The sequence below is a fragment of the Tyto alba genome, unplaced genomic scaffold (genome assembly GCF_018691265.1).
Source record: "Tyto alba isolate M040663 unplaced genomic scaffold, T.alba_DEE_v4.0 Super-Scaffold_22, whole genome shotgun sequence".
NCBI lineage: Eukaryota > Metazoa > Chordata > Aves > Strigiformes > Tytonidae > Tyto > Tyto alba.
The window spans coordinates 39,327,310-39,345,431 of NW_024881296.1; the positions used below are offsets into that span (position 1 = coordinate 39,327,310).

Genomic DNA, 18,122 nt, shown 5'->3' on the forward strand with positions numbered 1-18,122 from the left:
AGAATGTCTTACAAAGTCTTGTATTACTTGCTACAGATGCTTTTCTTTATGATGATTCATAGCTGTGACAATTCAGCCTATTGACATCAAAACCACTTTGTGCAAATGCTCTGTGCTCCTTTGTTTCACTGACAATATGTAGAAACCCTTCTTATATCACTTGGGATGTTCCACGATTTGAACTTTTAAATTTCTATCATCAGTCACCTGTTTAATCAATATATTTTATAAAACAACAATGCTTTAGGATTCTTTTCTGCTGTTCCAGGCACCACTAGCATAAGGAATGACAGTGGGTTTGTGGGTTTAGGTTTGAAACAGTGTTTTTACTAGCTGTTGCAGAAAACTACAATTACTTTTCTTTTGTGTTTACATTCTGGATATGTTACAGAATGACTATAATTATGTAGAAAAAAAAGTGATGATTATACGCTTGGCTTTTTACATTTCAAAACTACAAAAATATTATAATAACATTACATGTCCAAGTTACTCTCCTAGAAAAGTGAAGGATACGAGTTTCCTTCTGGCCTTAAATCAGGCTGTTTGTGGTGTATTTCGGGTCGATCTCTGTAGGTTGCAATGACTGCAGTAAGCACTCCAGAGTCTACATGATAAGCACAGTGGGCGATTTAGGCTTTTTGCACCGTGCATAACTTTTGCGTCCTAGACCGGGGGATAATGTCAATTATATCACGTAACAAATGCTTTGCTTGGGAAATGGAACCTAACAGGAAATTTCAGAAATCTGTAGGATTTTTGTAAATGGAACTCTTGTTTGAAACCCTTTTTCTTCTCTCTTATCAGCTTAGTTTTCCCTGTAAGCGTAGAGTTCAAAATTTAACTGAGGGGAAAAAAAAATGAAAAGCTTCTTTCCTAATGTCAAGATAATCTTTTAAACATAAAACCCAGAGGATAATGATATGAATCCTACCTTGAAAACTGGGTCACTTGTCAGTCTTCTTAAGAAAAGTTATGTTATGTTCTTACAGTATATCAGAAAAACCACAGTATTTTGATGGGAGTGAAAAAAGCACTGCTAAACCAGCAGGATAGATTTCAAATTATTTTTATTATTCCAATTTACCTTGTTTCTCTGAAGTTTTCTTCTGGAAAACTTTTATGAGGAATCACAGAATCATAGAATTGTTTGGGTTGGAAAGGAGCTTAAAAATCATCTAACCCAACCCCCCTGCCATGGGCAGGGACACATTTCACAAGGCCGGGTTGCTCAAAGCCCCGTCCAACCTGGCCTTGAACCCTTCCAGGGAGGGAAATGAGACAAATAAACTCTTTTCTCCTACTTTTTCTTCCTAAATGCTAATAACTTGATTTGTACCTGGAGTCATAAAACTACCTGACTTGTTTCCCAATTACAGCCATGAGGCAACTGAGGACTTTTCCAGAACGCCTTCTGTGTTGCCCTTTCTTCAGCTCTATGACAGTGATTATCTCCATCTATAATAAGTAGAGGCACAGTGGTGAATTTCTTATGCCCTCCTTGCACTTATGCTCTGCCTGGCTCAGGGTGTAGATGCTGAATGTACTTACATGCTAATTCAGCACTTCTGCTCCCCTGGAGAAAAGCGAAATAAAGTTTGTAAGTGGGGGGAAAAAAAAAGCATTTCTTTGGTAAATGAATGCAGCATTTTTTAGGTCAGACCCTCATTAGTGGAAATCAATGTATCATCATTGACTTGCATGGAGCCATGGCAAATTACATCAGCTCAGAGTCTACATGCAGTGATGATATTTGCATTTGTTGAGGCTTTGAACAAGAACTGTAAAGCTTTCATATGGAACAGATTTGTTGCACTGGGAGTTCTTAAGACTTTCTGTTTGGAGTGTTTGGAATTTGCTGTTTTTCAGATTTTCAATAGTGCTGTAAAGTAACATATTACTTGTTCTCCTGGGATTTCCTAATTGGCAAAGCTGAGCAGGAATTGTTTTGAATGCAGTGTGAACTGCTGCACCTCTGTCCATTTTGCACGTTTTAAAATTAATCTGTTTGATCAGAAATGTGTCTATAGAAATTAATTAAATGACCACAGCTGTTACGCATGAGTTCTTGAACCTGAAAGTTTGTCTATGCAACTACTCATTTGAGAGGTATAATTCACTTGCATAAATATATTTGCAAATAAGATTATCCTTTTGCCTTTCAGCAAAGCTAGTTTGAAGAGTTTAAAATTTTGATCCACAAAATCACAGAAAAATGTTTCTCCTAAATTGTGTTCCTTTTTTTTCCACTCTCTCTAAGCTTAAGCGTACTTGTTGGCAAATCATCACGGTCCATATGATCCACCACAGGGCATATAACCGGTGGGCAAACTGAGCTTCAGAAAAGCATGGGCGGAGGTTATATGCATGCTGTGACAGCAACAAGCCCAAGGGCACAGCCTTCTATTCTGGAGAAATAAGGTTTAGGTCCTTTGAACCATCTGTCCCACAGGTCTCTAGAGAAGACTATGAAAAAAGGAGTAAGCACTTTCTGGACACAAATCTTCTCAGACATCGATTTAAGAATGATTCTTTCTATGCACTCCTGAAAGCAGTCCTTCTAAAGGGAATAAACTTGCTAGATTAAACCCCTTTCTCAGACATCCATCAGTCCCTACCTGCACTGAGGCTGTACCTGCTCAGGGCAGGGTTAGGGGCTGCAAATATGTCTATGACTAGTCGGTGTTTAATTCAACTCTGCCTGTTGACTTTCCCACTGCCTTTACCTTGATGCTTCAAGAAAACCAGAAGTGGAAGTAGTCAGTAGTGTCACTTTAGCCTGAGTGAAAGGGAACGTAAGAACCAGAGCTGATGTTAACATTTGATAGACCCACACAACTATTTCCATTTTCTGGCATCCAGCTGCCTCTGGCACCCATTTCGGTCTCTGCTGCTGTATGCAGAGTGGGCCTTAGGATCTGGGGAATGGTCAATAATGATATTTTTGGGTGACGTGCTGTGCCAGATCAACCCAATCTGCCATTAATCCAGAGCTGGTACGTAAGGCAAAATAAACGTAAGTGCGTATTGTAAGAAAACAAGAGAGCTCTCTCTCCATAAGCACCTGCTTTGAAAAGATGGTGTTTTGCTGATGGGTGTTTTGATTTGTGTTTTTTAACTGTTGCCAGTGCTCTTGATTTGATTGTAAGCACAGTGATATTCTGTGGTCTTTTGTAAAGCTCAGAGTCAAGTGAGCATGTAAGAACCTCAGTTTTCATTGAAGAATGAATTAAAACAGACCTCATGTTGTAGGAAAAATAAAACCTAGAAAGCATGCCCTGGTTGCACGGGGAAGGCTTGGTCAACAGAAAAGGGTAGAAAATAATGTCTCTTTTATCATGAGGGGGAAAAAAACCCTCCTCTTTTCGTATTTTAATTCAAAGGAGGTTTTCCAGCTGCAGCTGTTTTTTATGCTACAGCAGTGGTGAGAACTCCTAAGAAAATTTATATTCTACATGTCTTTAAAGCTTGTGGGTGGAGTAGTACACATGTGAAGCTAAGTCAGTGCTCTTCATATCCAGTTTGTTAAACTGGGACGAGGGGCTAACAGAGTGTCTGCTTAACTTCTTGCACCCCATTGGCAAGCTCTCTGTGCAAAATATTCATATTAATGTAAGCGTAAGTCTTTTTCCTGGGAAAGGCCCAGTAGGGTTGCCTTTGAGACTTCTTGGCTCCATCGTGTAACTCATAGTTTCACAGATTAATTAGGAGATGTTATGGCAAACTAGAGTTGAAAGAGCAGGTCTATTGGCCAAGTTTTTGGCTAAACAAACTTTCTATGCACCCACAGAAGATCCACCACGCTTCAGCACATCCCGCTGAAATGGTTTTACGAGTGGCATTATTTCAATATGTTTACAATTTCTGCTCATTTCAAGTTCTTATGTTCTTACCACTCCGGTGCCTGAGCACCCTAAAGGTGTACACTTAATTTCCAAAACTGACATGCATGAGAAGTAATGTGGTTACTCACTAGCACTAACTGGCTTCTAAAAAAACACAAAGGCTTTCAGAGAGTACCAATCTTGATGCGTTTAACAGAAATAGAGAGGAAGATATTCACCAAAATGAAAAGGTCTTTTCAAACATTCATCTTCCTTTCTCAGTGAAGCAGCTTCTGTCACTCACTTGCCTATCCTTGACAATCTTCATCTATAATATGCCTCTTTTTCAGTTGTTTTCTTCAGCCTTCCTATCAGTTTCAGTGGATGAAATAGCACAAGGCAAAGGCAGCAATTCTTGGTGGTCCGTTCTAGATCTGTTGTTTTTTACTAGAGCTGGCAAACACGTGTGCATAGAAATGACACAGGAAATGGGAACAGCTAAAACTGACCCTGCTTTAATTTCAATTGCTTTCTCAGTTTTTAATGAAAGCTGCTCCCTCCTCACCTTTTTTTTGAAGAAAGATTTTTTTTTTTTTTTCCCAGAACTGGTTAGTTCTTAAGAAACATTGGATAAAGAAGAACATATGTACATGGAAAACTGAACAGCAGAGTTAACTCTGGATTGATATTGTCCTTATTCTTTCAGGTAACCAAAAAGAGCAGCAGATCACCTTAGAGCAGACTGTAAATCCTTTTTTCTTTTTGTTTTTTTCAGTAAGAAAAGGATGGTATAGCAAAGCTGTCTGAGCAGTGTACTTTTTTTTTTTTTTTTTGTAGTCTTAAGTAAAGTAAATATGACCATGGGGAGGAACTATCTTATCCCAACAGGCCCGATGCTGATCTTTTTTGTGCCAAAGTAAATCAAGAATAATTTTACCAAAGTCAGTACAGCCATATCAGTAAAATTCTAGTGGGAGTATGGGATATGGCACAGGATCTCTGTAAAGAATAATGAAAGATCACAGTGGGAATTGTTGTGCCTGTATATCTCTGCAGGAAATCAGTGGAATTTGGTATTTTAGATGGTTGAATAAAAGAAACCTCTAGTTTTAATTAATCAGGGCTGAGTTAATTAATCCGACGCGTGAGAGAACACTGTGAAACTTCAGCCATGTCATCTGAGACTGGACTGAACACCTCTGCTCTGGAAAGGAAAAAAGCTTTTCAAATCTGCTGTTAATATGATAATGGTTGGCAGTGTTTGGGCAGGATAGGAACTGACATAAAAGCAAATGGGAAATAAAGACTGCTGCTCAGTCTCAAATGCGGCTGTTATGTGGTGAAGAGCAATTCTCCCTGTGTGTGTTTGTGAAGGAAACCAGGAGACGGCAAGATAATTTTGTTAGCACAGGCAACTTTTTTGCATTTTTTGTGGCTGACAGTGTCTTCGCTCAAAGTGCAAAGCTGATTTCTGACAAAGCGGCCGTGCAGCCTGTTTAAACAACTGGCTGGTTAGTGATGGGCTGCTTTTAGGGGCTGTACAGATATATATATACACAGTGCATCCGTACCCACGGCGCTTCCTCCTGCACCTGGCAGCTGTCCCTTGGCGTGTCCATGGAAAACTCTGGTTCCTCCACAACTGCGGGAGTTGCAAGAGGCTGCTGCGACAGCCGGGAGAGAGGAGGGCCGGGTAGGCAAGGTGCTGAGATCAAAGGATGATGCCTTTGAGGGAGGCAGGGTCGCATCAGATCCCAGGGGGTTCAGTGCAGGGTTACACTGTTTTCACTGCCTCCCTGGGAACATGCTAAACCCCTCCGTTTTGAGAAGATGTCAAACTGCTGAAAACACAGATGAAACTAATAAGCTGTCGAGTCAGAGAAATTAATTCATCTAATTTATATGCTGATCACTTTAGGGAGAGAAGGTGGTCAAGGAGACATATTTAACTCGATTTATAATTGGCCTGCGCTTCATTCCCAAAGCCTACTTTAACGGGCAAAGGTACTGAAAAGATAAGCCATCGTGATACTTGCATTGGGAATGTATTTACTGTACTCTGCAGCCCTAATGTTTTATCTACAGTCTGTGCATCTTTGTAAGTCAGCTCAGGTCTGCACGGGGCTGCACTTCCCCTGGAAAGCTGCCGGGACTGAGACTCTTTGGGTCACGGCACATGCGATCTTGGCGTGGGATTAGGGGTACTGGTGTGTGGATCTCACTCAGAAAGGTAGGAAGCTGTTTTTCTCCTAGAAATACCCATTGTTCTGGGGGAAGCAGGTCTGGTCTGTCAGAGGGACCAGTCACCTGAGGGGTAAGGGGCCTCGGGGTGCCTCTTGTCCAACCTCCCACAGAAAGCAGGCCAGTCGCACAGCAGCTAGCTCAACCTCATTCTGCTGAGGTTTGAATATCAGCGAGGATGGAGATTCCACGACCTCTCCGGGGAACCTGCTCCAGCTGACCACCTTCGCTGCCATTTTTCTTTTCTTTTTATTCAGCCAGAATTTCCTGTGTTGCATATTGTGACCGGCGCTTCTCACCCTGCCACTGTGCACCTTTGAGGAGAGTCTGGTTCCACCTTCTCCACACCCTCTCCTTAGGTGACTGCCAACCACAGCAAGGTCTCTCGTTAGCCTTCTGTTCTTAAGGCTGAAAAAAACCAGTTCTCTCACCCTTTCCTTGTATATCATATGCTCCAATAATGGGTCTTCTGGTGTTTTATCTTGCCTCTAAAAAATCCAGATAACTGGAATACTTGGAAGCTGCAGTTAAGAGGATAAGACACAGGACAAAATAGACATCTACCCTCACACTGCCTAACATTAAAATAAAGAAGAGCTTGCCTGTGAACTTGAGCTCATGGATTAGGAAAGAGAGCACCTATGTACTGTTCTCTCCCACTTAGAGATTGTATCAGGCACTACAAGGTAAGATGTAGCAAGTAGCTCTGAAGAGATGGAGCAGCTGATATTCATATGTATTCAGGTTTTGGAGGGAAAGACTTTCACAGAGCTTTTCATAATATATGCTGATTTTGGCCTCTTCCTTTTGATCAAAAAATAATTAGTGTCATGAATAGATTTATTTAAATACACGTGAACATAGAAATACACACATTATGAGAGGTATCTTCATAACAAATGTCTCCTTTTTTTAAATATAGGTACGTTAACATTATTCATTAAGCCTTTGGGCAGGGCTGTCAGTTTGTACTGTGCTGATGAGCGTGTGTGAGTCCCACCGGCCCTTCCTTGTCTTCTCACTGTCACAGAAAGCTGCCGAGGGTCAGCATGTGTTGCAGCCTGCCCTTCCCAGTGAGCATGGGGTGGGTAGCCCTGCTTCCAGGGCTGTGACACGAGCGGTATCATAGCTCCATCCCCTCCTTGTAGCCTTTTGGACTGCCTCTCACGTTAGTGCAGTAGAAAGGCATCCCTCTGCACACAGGCATGGGTGCTGGGCCACCGGCTCCTCCTTTTTCTGACTCTCTTAGAAAACAGATTTCCTGCTAAGAAAATTCACGCTGGTTTTGTGTCTGCGGGGGGGGGGGGGGGTCTCCCTCTCCGAGAGGAAGCACATTATTCATTTTCCTCCAAGATTCCCTCATAAAACTGACGCATTTCTGCAGGTCGTGAGCCAGAACTTCAGCTGCTGTAGCTGGCTGTACAGTTGTGCTGATGTGCTGAATTGATGTTAGTAGAGCAGCTACTCTTGTCCCAGGTAGAAATCTGTATTGAATAACTATTGTAGAGCTGGTGCACAAGAACCCACAGAAATTGTATGCAATACGTCCATATGGCATATATGGTGTATAGAGGGAATATGGTGGATTAAAGGTACGTGCATGCTCTTTTGTGGTACTTTGAACCATACTCAGGTATAAATGGTGTTTCTGTTTGTTGTACGTACCACTGTTGAAGGGTACTTTGAGAAAGTTTGTTCATGATTATTTTATTCTTGTTTTTGTTATTAAACATTTATTACAATAGGACCCTGTTGTCCTGACTAGTGCCTCAAGAGATGTACTGCACATCTCACACCTTTTTTTCAATGTAATTTTAGTTTGAGAATGTTTTTGACTTGTTGTAACTTTCCTAGTGTCAACACGCTGCACTAGGCTGACACCGTAGTAACACGTTACTCAGCATGGAATGCTGATGCCACTTTTTTCTCGACAGCTAAACAGGGGGAACAGGAGGTTTGTGCTTATTTTGAAATGTGGACACACTAGCGCAGTGTGTTTACCAATCTCCGCTACACATTGATGCGAATAGTCCAAGTCATGTTTTATCACACGCAAATTTGATTTCAAAAGGAAAAACGGAAAAATTAAAAATACAGGTTGGTAGTATTCAGCTTTTTGGTGGCAAATTATCAAGTTGTTTGAAATTCATTCCATCATGCAACCAAAATTTAACTTGGAACTGGAAAGCTGGTGATGAACATGGTGGTGTGGTGGTCACGATGGCATGCCACGGCTTCACATGTCTCTAAAATATTTTGAATAATAGCTGAATAGGTGATACACAGCATGTCAAAATTTGTGAGAATGGAGGGTTGTTTCCCTGAGGGTGATTGCGCTTCATAGATATGTGGAAGGTAGAAGAAACAATCTATAAAAATTCCTCCCAAGTTTCATCAAGAGTTCCTGGACTACATGCGGTCAGCTCTGCAGGTCTGTGCTGGAGGACTCCCCAGTGCTACCGCCCTCAGGCAATCTGTCGGAAAGGTTTACCCCAGAGAAGCAAATAGTAGAAGCTCTGGCTTCTTCAAAGTTGGGGCAGTCTGATTGTCAAGCTTGGTCAGGTGCCATAGTCTCAAAAATTTTAGGTTAGTCTGAAAATTATTTTAATGGAGCAGAGGGAAGCCAGGAGGTGAAAAATCCGTGTAAGTGCGAACCACAGATATTTCTTTTTTTTTTTCTTCTTTGTCCCCAGTCACATCATTACAGCTCTCTGTGTGTGTTTGCATGGCGTTCGTGGCAAGTTCATTGTTTTTGTGGGGACCAGCTGTGACTGTGACTTGAACCTGCCAGAGCAGCCCTGACACTTGCTGCCAGGACAGCCCCTTCACTGCCACGGGAGCAGCTATAGATGCTCTCCGTGCTGTGTCTAGAAGGAAACGTAGCCAGCTGGCTGCCTCTTATCCACCTTAACTTTTACACAGGTTTCAGTTAAAATACTGAGATGTGAAATGCCTTAGAAGGCCGCAGATTAACTATTATACAATTAAATCAGAGCATCTGGATGTGGGCTCAAAACAGCACTAAAACCAGACAATGAGATATTGCTCATTAGGTTTTAGTCTGAATGATCTTTGGTGTTCAGACTTACCTCAGGTAGTTACTACTGCAAGAGATCACAGTGACAAGTAAAAGAGAAAAACCGTCCACACCTTGAGATTCAGTGCCTTCTGTCTCACTCTGCTGAAGTAGCAAGTATGATTTAGCTGTCATGGCTTAATCTAACTCATTTTATTTTACATTACAATGGACTTGGTGTATGCACGTAACTGGTTTTGTGTATTATTTGGGTGAGAGTAACTTTCATGTGTGCAGAAAGAAGAGGTCACTTAAAATGTACAAGTGTTTAGTTGTTTGTTATTTTCTGAGCTAAAAGAAAAAAAAAAAAAAAAAAAAAAAAAAAAAAGAATATTTCTTTTTAAATTCTGCCTTTCCAGAACCAGGAGACTCTTATATTTTCATCTATTTTCATAAGAATTCTTGCAGAGTGCTTTCTTGTACTTGAAACACACAGAAAAAAAAACCCGCATCTAGTAGATTCAGAGAAGGAAACCAGTAAACCAGCTCAAGTTCATTATTAAAAACAAACAAACCAACCTAACTTTCAGCAGTTCTTACATTTTAGTGTGCCTTGAATTATGATTTTTAGCAACTGAATTCCACTATACTGGACACTGGTGCAGCCACACAGCTACGCAGCATCTTGCTGCCCTTGGTAGGAGTGGGAGTCATCTCAACTTGGAACAGTGAAAACCTTTTTTGCAGCGCAGGTGACTCCTCTCGAATAGTGTATAATGAGAGACAATATCCTTTGCTTTGAATTCAATGAGCTTTTGAAATGCTTTTAAGTCATAGAGTGTCTGATTAAGGGGTTTGCTCTCTTAATGGAGAGGAACAATACATCCACATCAGTTGGTTATTCTCTTATTTAAGTTTTCTCGTAGTCCTCTACTCCTGTCTCTCAAATAAAGGAATGGAGGAAAGGCAGGAGATGCATCATAAGGTCATGTGGGGTTACGTGAGGACCGCAGCTGGCTGGGTGTCCTGGTTTTGGCTGGGATAGAGTTCATTTTTTTTCAGCAGTGGGTAGAGTGTGTTTTGGATTTAGTATGGGAATAATGCTGATAAGGCGCTGAAGTTTCAGTTGTTGTTAAGTAGCGCTTATCCTAAATTAAGGAATTTTCCTTTCCCTGTGTTCTGCCAGTGAGCAGGTACACGGGAAGCTGGGAGGGAGCACGGCCAGGACAGCTCACCCGACTAGCCAAAGGGGTATCCCACACCATGGAATGTCATGCTCAGTATAGAAACTGGGGAGGAGATGGTTGGAAGGGGCAGATGGCTCCTCAGGCATTGGCCAGCAGGTGGTGAGCAATTATATTGCGCATCAGTCGGTTTGTCCTTTGGTTTTATACCTCTTTCTTTGTGTTATATCCCTTCTTATTGCTATTCTTGTTATTAATAATTTAGTCTAGTTATTAAACTGCCCTTGTCTCAACCCATGAGTATTCCTTCTTTTTTTCCAATTCTCCTCCCCATGCCACTGGGAGGGAGGAGGAGCAAGCGAGCGGCTGCGTGGTGCTTGGTTGCCAGCTGGACCTCAACCACAACACTGGGTTACACACAAACAGCTGTGTAGGACGGAAGGTGGCAAGCCTGGCAAGCCCCCACCACCTACGGGGAGTCATGTCCACCCGAACTATGGCCAGGGTGTTTCCTGGAACATGCGCGGAACCAGCCGACTCATTTCAAAAGGGATCCCAGGAGCAAAGTAACGTGAGGCAAGTGGGAACAGTCAGAGGACCAGGACCCAGCAGCAATTCATGGGCCAAAAGGGTAGCTAAGGCTTTGCATGCAGGAACTGCTTGGACCCCTAAAAATTTTGCTGCTTCTCTATTGATAAAGCCCCTGGATATGTCTGAGCTGAGCGCATCTGGCTTATATAGAAAGCAGCTAGAGAGTTTTTTGTGCAAAAAGAGTGACACAACTTATTGGCTAATAGTGTTGACACTAACGCTAGTGTCCTTACAAGAAAAGCAATCAGTCTGTTGAAAGGCATCCTACTCTGGGAAACAACTAAAAGTGATAGACTCTATCATGTCGTTTTGCCCTATTGTGGGGCATGGAGGTGCCTCCGGGTCCTGGGAATGGAGTCTGAAAGGACACATTGGTCAAAGAATCTAGTCTTAGATAGAGTGGGTAAATGCACATCGAAAATGGACAGTCACTAAACAAAAATTTGTAGTGTTCTCATTAGCACAAAAAGAAAGTGTTCATTTAGAAATCAAAGAAGAAAAAAAAATGCTCCCCTACTTAATTTGATTTTTCACTTCATATGTATTCATTTAAACTGTTTACAGTAAATAAATTGATGACATATGTGTTCATTATATATAATAACATATATTGATATTTGCATATATTGCTTGTTGGATTGTGGCTTTTATTGGTAGATCTGTCATTCCTTGAAACTTACAGTTTACAATCAATATAAGATTTCATCAAATAACAGAAGAGAAATCCTATCTATTACTAAGTTTGAAAACAATCTATTCTTGGCAGAGTATGTGTGTTCATTTAAACTGAGCAGTATCCATTTTATAAATAAGTTTACATACTGTCAACACTTTATTGACCATCCTTAAGCCTGGTGGTAAACCAATCCATTCTGCAATTACAGAATGCCTATAAAATGATAGGACTTTCAGCATCATTATTCTTGGGGAACCTGAGTACTGCCCTGGATAATTTTAAGTTATTTAATTCATGTAATACACTTAGAGGAAAGAGGGGAAATGTATATATGCAGTTTCCCTCCAAAGGTGTTTTCAAATATTCCTCCTTTTCTCTAAAACCTCAAATGTAGTGAAGACTGTCAAAGCACAGCCCTTTAGAAAACACTTTATTTTCCTTGTGATCAACTTAGCTGAAAATCCTGTAACTCAGAGCATGACTTATTTGTGATGTTAAGAGCCCTTGAGAGCTACCTCTTAAGGGATTTTTCTCATTTGCTTCCCTCACTGTCTGTGTCACACATAGGAGTGATGGCATTGGATCTAATGCTAAAATCTATATCTCTATCACTGACATCAAAGGAATCAGACCCTTCTGATTTCTAAAGTCCCATTCACACATCTGAGCAGGAAGTTCATTTGCCTTCTTCACGGGACTATTAATCTCATTTCCAGGGAGAGCATGTATACCTGCAGAGTTCTGTATGGTTGGTTGGTTGGTTGGTTTGTTTTCTGCATCCAGCCTATTGGTTTTCAAAGATACTGTTCCTGATACTGGCATGATTTTGCAGAGCAGTAGCTGAGATGTTTTATTAGTTATTTCAGCTGAACATTTAGTCTGTGAAACCGAGCTATCAAAAGAGGGCTTTGGGGACATTATCAGTTCAGTCTAACATATGAGCTCGAATTACTGTATCGTTACAGTATGCTGCTTGGTGTCTTTTGCCATTGATTTGCTTACATTTTTTAAATTGCTCAATGAGAAGACATTTATCTGATAAATTATTAACAAATAAAAGTTTCTGTTGGAAAAACAAATAATTCAGCATTGTAAATCATGTATCATACAGGCAAAAGCAGTCAGAGGTAAACTGCTCTTGAGTCAAGCTGTTTACGTAATACAGATGGAAATTCTGTAGTGAAATAAACACTTAATTGTAAAGAAAGAATGGCTGTGATTCTCCTAGAATTATGCCAGATTCTGTAGTGACTGCATTGTACATTTCTGTGTTCTTTTATTGGTGCATCAAGCATACAAAAAATTGAGTTTTGAGAGTACAAAGGCATCTGCACTTGTCAGACTCCAGCCATACTGTAAGGTGCTCAAACTGGTCGTTCTTTGTAATAATTCTGTTGAGACCTTTTTATTTAATTCGACGTCTTCACTCAGAATTATTTTTTCCTGATTAATAGAATAAGTACAGAGTTAATGTCTTTTGGCAGGTCACATTGTCATTGATGATTTTGAAGGCTTAAATGTATTCCAATTTCCTTGGGGCTTGGTTTACTTTGAAGGAAAGTAGACATGTTCGTGTCTAAAGCTAGAAATTGTAGTATAGGGTTTGCATTTGAATATTGACATTTGTGTCTGTGTCCCATTTCTTCAATATAAAGGCACAGATAGATTATAAAAAAAGAGAAAACAGAAAAAAAAAAAAAAAAAAAAAAAAAAAAAAAAAAGAACGGTCAAACAATTCTCACTAAATGCTATTAAAATTTTCTCCAGATGGGTCTGGCATTGTTCTCAGTATAAAAGTAGTTTTTCCAGTGATTTACAAAATGTCTGTAAAATACATTTCTGGACAATGTCAAGGGTAACTGCGGAGTAGAAGTAACATGTACAGGATACTGCTCCTTGCCAGTAAAGATCTAACATTCTTTTTCCTGTAGCCCACTTAAAATACATGTGATCAGCAATTGTCTGTTATTAGAAGTGGGTTTTGTTTGGGGCTTACTATTGTGAAACAAGTTTGCTGTAGTTTTCCTTCCCCTTCCTCCCTAACCTGCACTCCAGATTCCAGGCTGCCAATGTTTACAAGATATGGAGACAGTACTTCCAAAAACTTGAGCTGGCAAGTACTACCTCTGGGGCCCTGCTGCACAGAACGTCTTTTCAGCCTTAAAGAGGGAAGCCGAGTGTTTGTTTTATTGTTGTGTTTGGGTTTTGTTTTCAGATACGCAGCAAGCGTCTTCTCTTTTCATGCAGGCTCAGCGAGTTGCACACCATTTCAGCAGAGATGTCTGATCTTTCCATCTGCATACCTGGAGTTGCTTTATCCCTTGACTGGTCTTCTCAGTAACTACTAAAGACTTGTGAACACTGGAACAGATGAGTTAAAATCCTCCTGAATGTTCTTCATCAAATGTGGATGTACTGGACTTACTGGATGTGCATAAGGACACAAAGGTTAGTGTATTTTTTTAAAAGCCTGATGTTTCAGGACTGTTTCGTTTAACCATTAGCAGTGCAGGCTGTTTCAATTTGTTGCTTAAACATTGCCACAGGTGGATAAAATGGTGGTTGACATCACGTATATAGTTGAGATCATGCTTTTAACTGCCACAGAACAAATGTGCTTAGTGAGCTGGTGCAAGTTAAAGCCCTCTAAACGACTTGCTGGCTGACAAGGGCAAACTCTGCCCGTGCTCTGAGCTTGATTGCCATTAGCCATGTTTGTGGTGTTTCATCAAAGCTTGGGTTTAGTGCCTTGCAGTCACACTCATCTGATTTACAGCTGGTAAAAAGGGGGCGAGAAGAGTATTCCACTTACCTTTGCTCACAAGACAGTCTTCGCTTACAGGCAATGGGAAAGAGGGGGTAGATGCTCCTTCACCTGTGTGCTTAGTTGTTTTAGATGGCATGTGGGCTTCAGGGTAATGCTGAAGACATACATAACACGTTGGAAAAAATGAATTTCTTCCTAATGGCAGCTATTCGCTTCCTGGAAGCTGTGAGATTTTAATAAAATGCTTTTTCTCTCCCTTGCTTTTTGTTAAAATATTATATAATCTCTGGATATTAGTCTGTCACCACTCTGCCGCCTCAGGAAATCACCCTCAATCAGGACAATTCACTGACATAATTTTTTTGTCGTATGATTGGAAATTTAGAAGAAATCATTCTGCAAGCAGCTACGTGCTCAGAAAGGTGGTGGAATGTGCGTGGGCATATGTGCACATCAAGTCATGTCTCAGACACATAAGTGACAAGGAAAGTAGCAAGATCATAAAGATACATCAGGATTTTCAGCACCGATCATAACATTATAAAAAAAATGTTTATAATGATGTGGATAATGCTACATGCAGTAGAGAAGAAAAGTGAACAGTCATGTAACCTTGATTCTATTCTATGATTGCCATCTGGTTTTCATCTTTTGCAGAATATTCTTCAGGACTATTGCTCTATCTGGGTTTGGGGGAGGAGGAGACAAAATTATTTTCAGTTTTACTCTGTCGACTTCATCTTATTTGATTTGGCCATTTTAAAAAAATAATTCATTTTACAAATACTATTTGTTCTTATTAAACATCTCCACAACCTATTAAAATGGTTGCAGTAAACCTATTAGCTAAAATAGATGGAGCTCAAACTTGATGCAATTAGAATTACACGAACTGAGTTCTGCTTTCTCATTTTTGTGGAGGGCTTCTAGTGATATCATCTGAATAATAGCTTTCTAATCAATCCCTTTCTGTCTGCTGCTCTACCTAGCATTTCTGTTTGCATTCTAAATGCCTACTCTCTGTATAAAGTAAATAGAAGACAAAAATATTATCCCTAGTCAAAAGGAATTGTTTCCCCGTTGGCACCAAATGTCTACTCCAGATAGGAGAAGAGAAGAAAAAAAAAAAAAAAAAGTAACAATACAGTTTTGTTTCATCTAAGTTCTATTGAAGTTACTGAGAGTTTTTGTAACAGAGTTCAGTGGAAAAAAAAGAACATGGATATAAAAATACAGACTCCATTTAAAAGTAGAATGTTAGAGGAGCTGCAAGATTTCACAAAGATTTCCATATGGAGGAGATCTATGCTATTTCTGTGGGGTGCCCTCACTGTAATACCTAAATATTTTCCAATAAAGGAAAATTCATATAGGTTACATATTGTGGCTTTAATGTATAGAGTGTTGTTGTTTAATATTATATCTTTTATACATATGCGTATACTGAGGGTGAATATCTCACACAGTTGCAGAGCTCATACGTCAAAAGTGTCGTGAATTCCACCTCCTTGCACTGCAGGCATGTTTGTGCTTCCTGAGGGATTCGTGTAATATGTGTTTTGTGTGGACTGTTAAAAATACATAATGCACAGGATTATGGGTTCTGCAAACTGAGTACAATAGTTGACAGAGCTTTGTTATATTAGGATAGGAAATACTAGAAGATCCTACGTATCTTGCGTTTTTGCTTACGGCATTGCTACTAAAACACACATTCATTAATGCCGACAAATAAATTTGGATGGAAAATTATGCAGAAAAATGCTTCATTCTTCAGTTTTGTGGATTTTGTAGTTTATGCTATGGCAAATGTTATAAGCATTTGACAGACTGGAGAACAAACTTTCTTTGATAGGTAATGGAGACTATGTTCATTTAACCAGTGCAAATCAAAAAGAATGACCTAAATTATCTGACTGGCTGCAAATCCAGTGGAGTTTCACCTGTCTAAATTTTCCATGATGAATTTTGTTATTGGCTGACTTTTACCTTTTGCAAGAACACAAGCGCAGCTAGGTTTATCCACAAGGCTTGTAGAAGCTTAGGTAGCAAATGAATAAATGATGGTTATACTGCACTGACTACCTAGTTTATTAAGTCAAAAGAAATGATCTGCACACAAGGAAGAAGGAAAAAAAAAAAAAAAAATGGTTTATGAAGTGGGAATGGTTGGCATAACTCCAGAATTAAGACTGATCCTAGAGATTTTCTGATAAGTCTACAGCATACAGACTAAGTCTTGGAGGTTACAGGTTCCTCCTGGAGGTTGGGAGGAGAGTCCCCTGACATAGGGAAGACTGAATCCTGCCCTTCCATCTCTTGGGAGGTTGACTTATTGTACAGAAAAAAAAAAAAAAAAAAGATATTTTCTGTCAGATATATTTTGTGAGGAGGAAAACCAGAAGCGATTTATCCACCACTTCAGAAGCAGGTAAGAGCTGTGAATCTTAATCCAAAGTAACACGACCACAACTCAGCATAAGGTCTCTTGAATTCCAGAAAAATAGGTTGTGTTTAAGATATGTCCCTGCCCTTGTCCTCACCTTTGCCTGACTTGCTGGGTCTCCTGAGAACCATCTTTCACACAAGAATAACCCCATCTTCCTCTCGACCATTTTGCCTCATTAGCAACCCTAAAGCCCTATACACCTACCTGTAGCAGCAAAATAGGGCTCGGACATGAGTTTGATCCCTGGCTCCTGCTCAACCATCCCGTCTGTTCGTGTGTTCCCCAGCGTGGTTTTGGCCTACAACCCCGTGCAACGTCAGGGTAGAGTTCAGGGAGCAGCGTGGGGTAGGGGCAGTTTCCAGGCAGCAGATAAGAATACGGCCGCCTGGCTTTGGGGTGGAGAGATTGGGCCACCCACACCCTGGGTAAGAGAATTAGCCCGGGTCTGTTTAACTTACAAATATACACACAGCTGAGTGTTGCAAAGCTGGGGCCTCCTCTGACTCTAGGTGTGGAGCACTGATGTCCACACCGGTTGTTCCATCATCTTCCTTTACCTTTAACCTTTTCACCGGTCACTACTTCAAGGACAGAGAATTTGAGGGGGGTGAGCTGAGCCACCCTCTCTTCCATTTTGGACTCTCAGGCAGGATGCAATGCAGAGCATTTGTAGCATTAACACAGTAGAACACAATCGTTCAAACAACTACAGTGACCTCTAATTATTATCCCCAGGCTGCCTTCTCCCTTTTTTTTGATATCATTTCTAGTTTTAATGGGATAAAGAATTTTCACGAATGAAGTTGTGTTTTCCATGCTACTCTTGTGGGAGAAGTTTATTCCCCATGTCTCCTTGATAGTTCATAGTCTTTTGCTCACATTTGTATAGTCTTTTCTGGATAATTTGCATAGGAGTTTTATCTTATTAGTGTGTTAAGCATCACATCTATTAGCTGATTCTGATGAAATATCTATATTAGAATTCTCTTTTGCACAAAATAAGGAACTTTTAAACATGGAATTTTTTTCAGTAATAAAGTGATGGGAGAGATATGATAATAAAATTTATCAATCTAGTAATTAAATAATTAAGATAAAAATATAAAATCGGGAATTCTAGACACTTTGTCCTTGCTATCAAAAAGGTGAATTTCAAACAGCTTTTACAAGAGGAACTGAAGGATATATGGCTTTCCCTTTCTCAATAATTTTACTCACATAAGATTTAAAAAAATATTTGATTTAAGAAAATGTGGGCATTTTTACTCACTTTGAAAAAAAAAAAAAAAAAACGTTTTAAGCAGCAGGATGTAATTTCAGACTATTTGCAGTCAAGAGGCCTCTGCTGAGCAAAATACTCATTCAATTTAGGAA

General features: G+C 40.1%; 1 protein-coding gene across 7 annotated transcripts in view; it reads left to right on the forward strand.

Annotated features, from left to right (window-relative positions):
* HS3ST5 (heparan sulfate-glucosamine 3-sulfotransferase 5) overlaps nt 1-18,122 on the forward strand; it is a 208,244-nt gene that overhangs the window by 94,776 nt on the left and 95,346 nt on the right. For all 7 annotated transcript variants that reach the window (XM_042795756.1, XM_042795758.1, XM_042795755.1 and 4 more), the window contains one exon: nt 13,780-13,980. The gene's annotated coding sequence lies outside the window, so the exon portion shown is untranslated. The remainder of the gene's footprint in view (nt 1-13,779; nt 13,981-18,122) is intronic.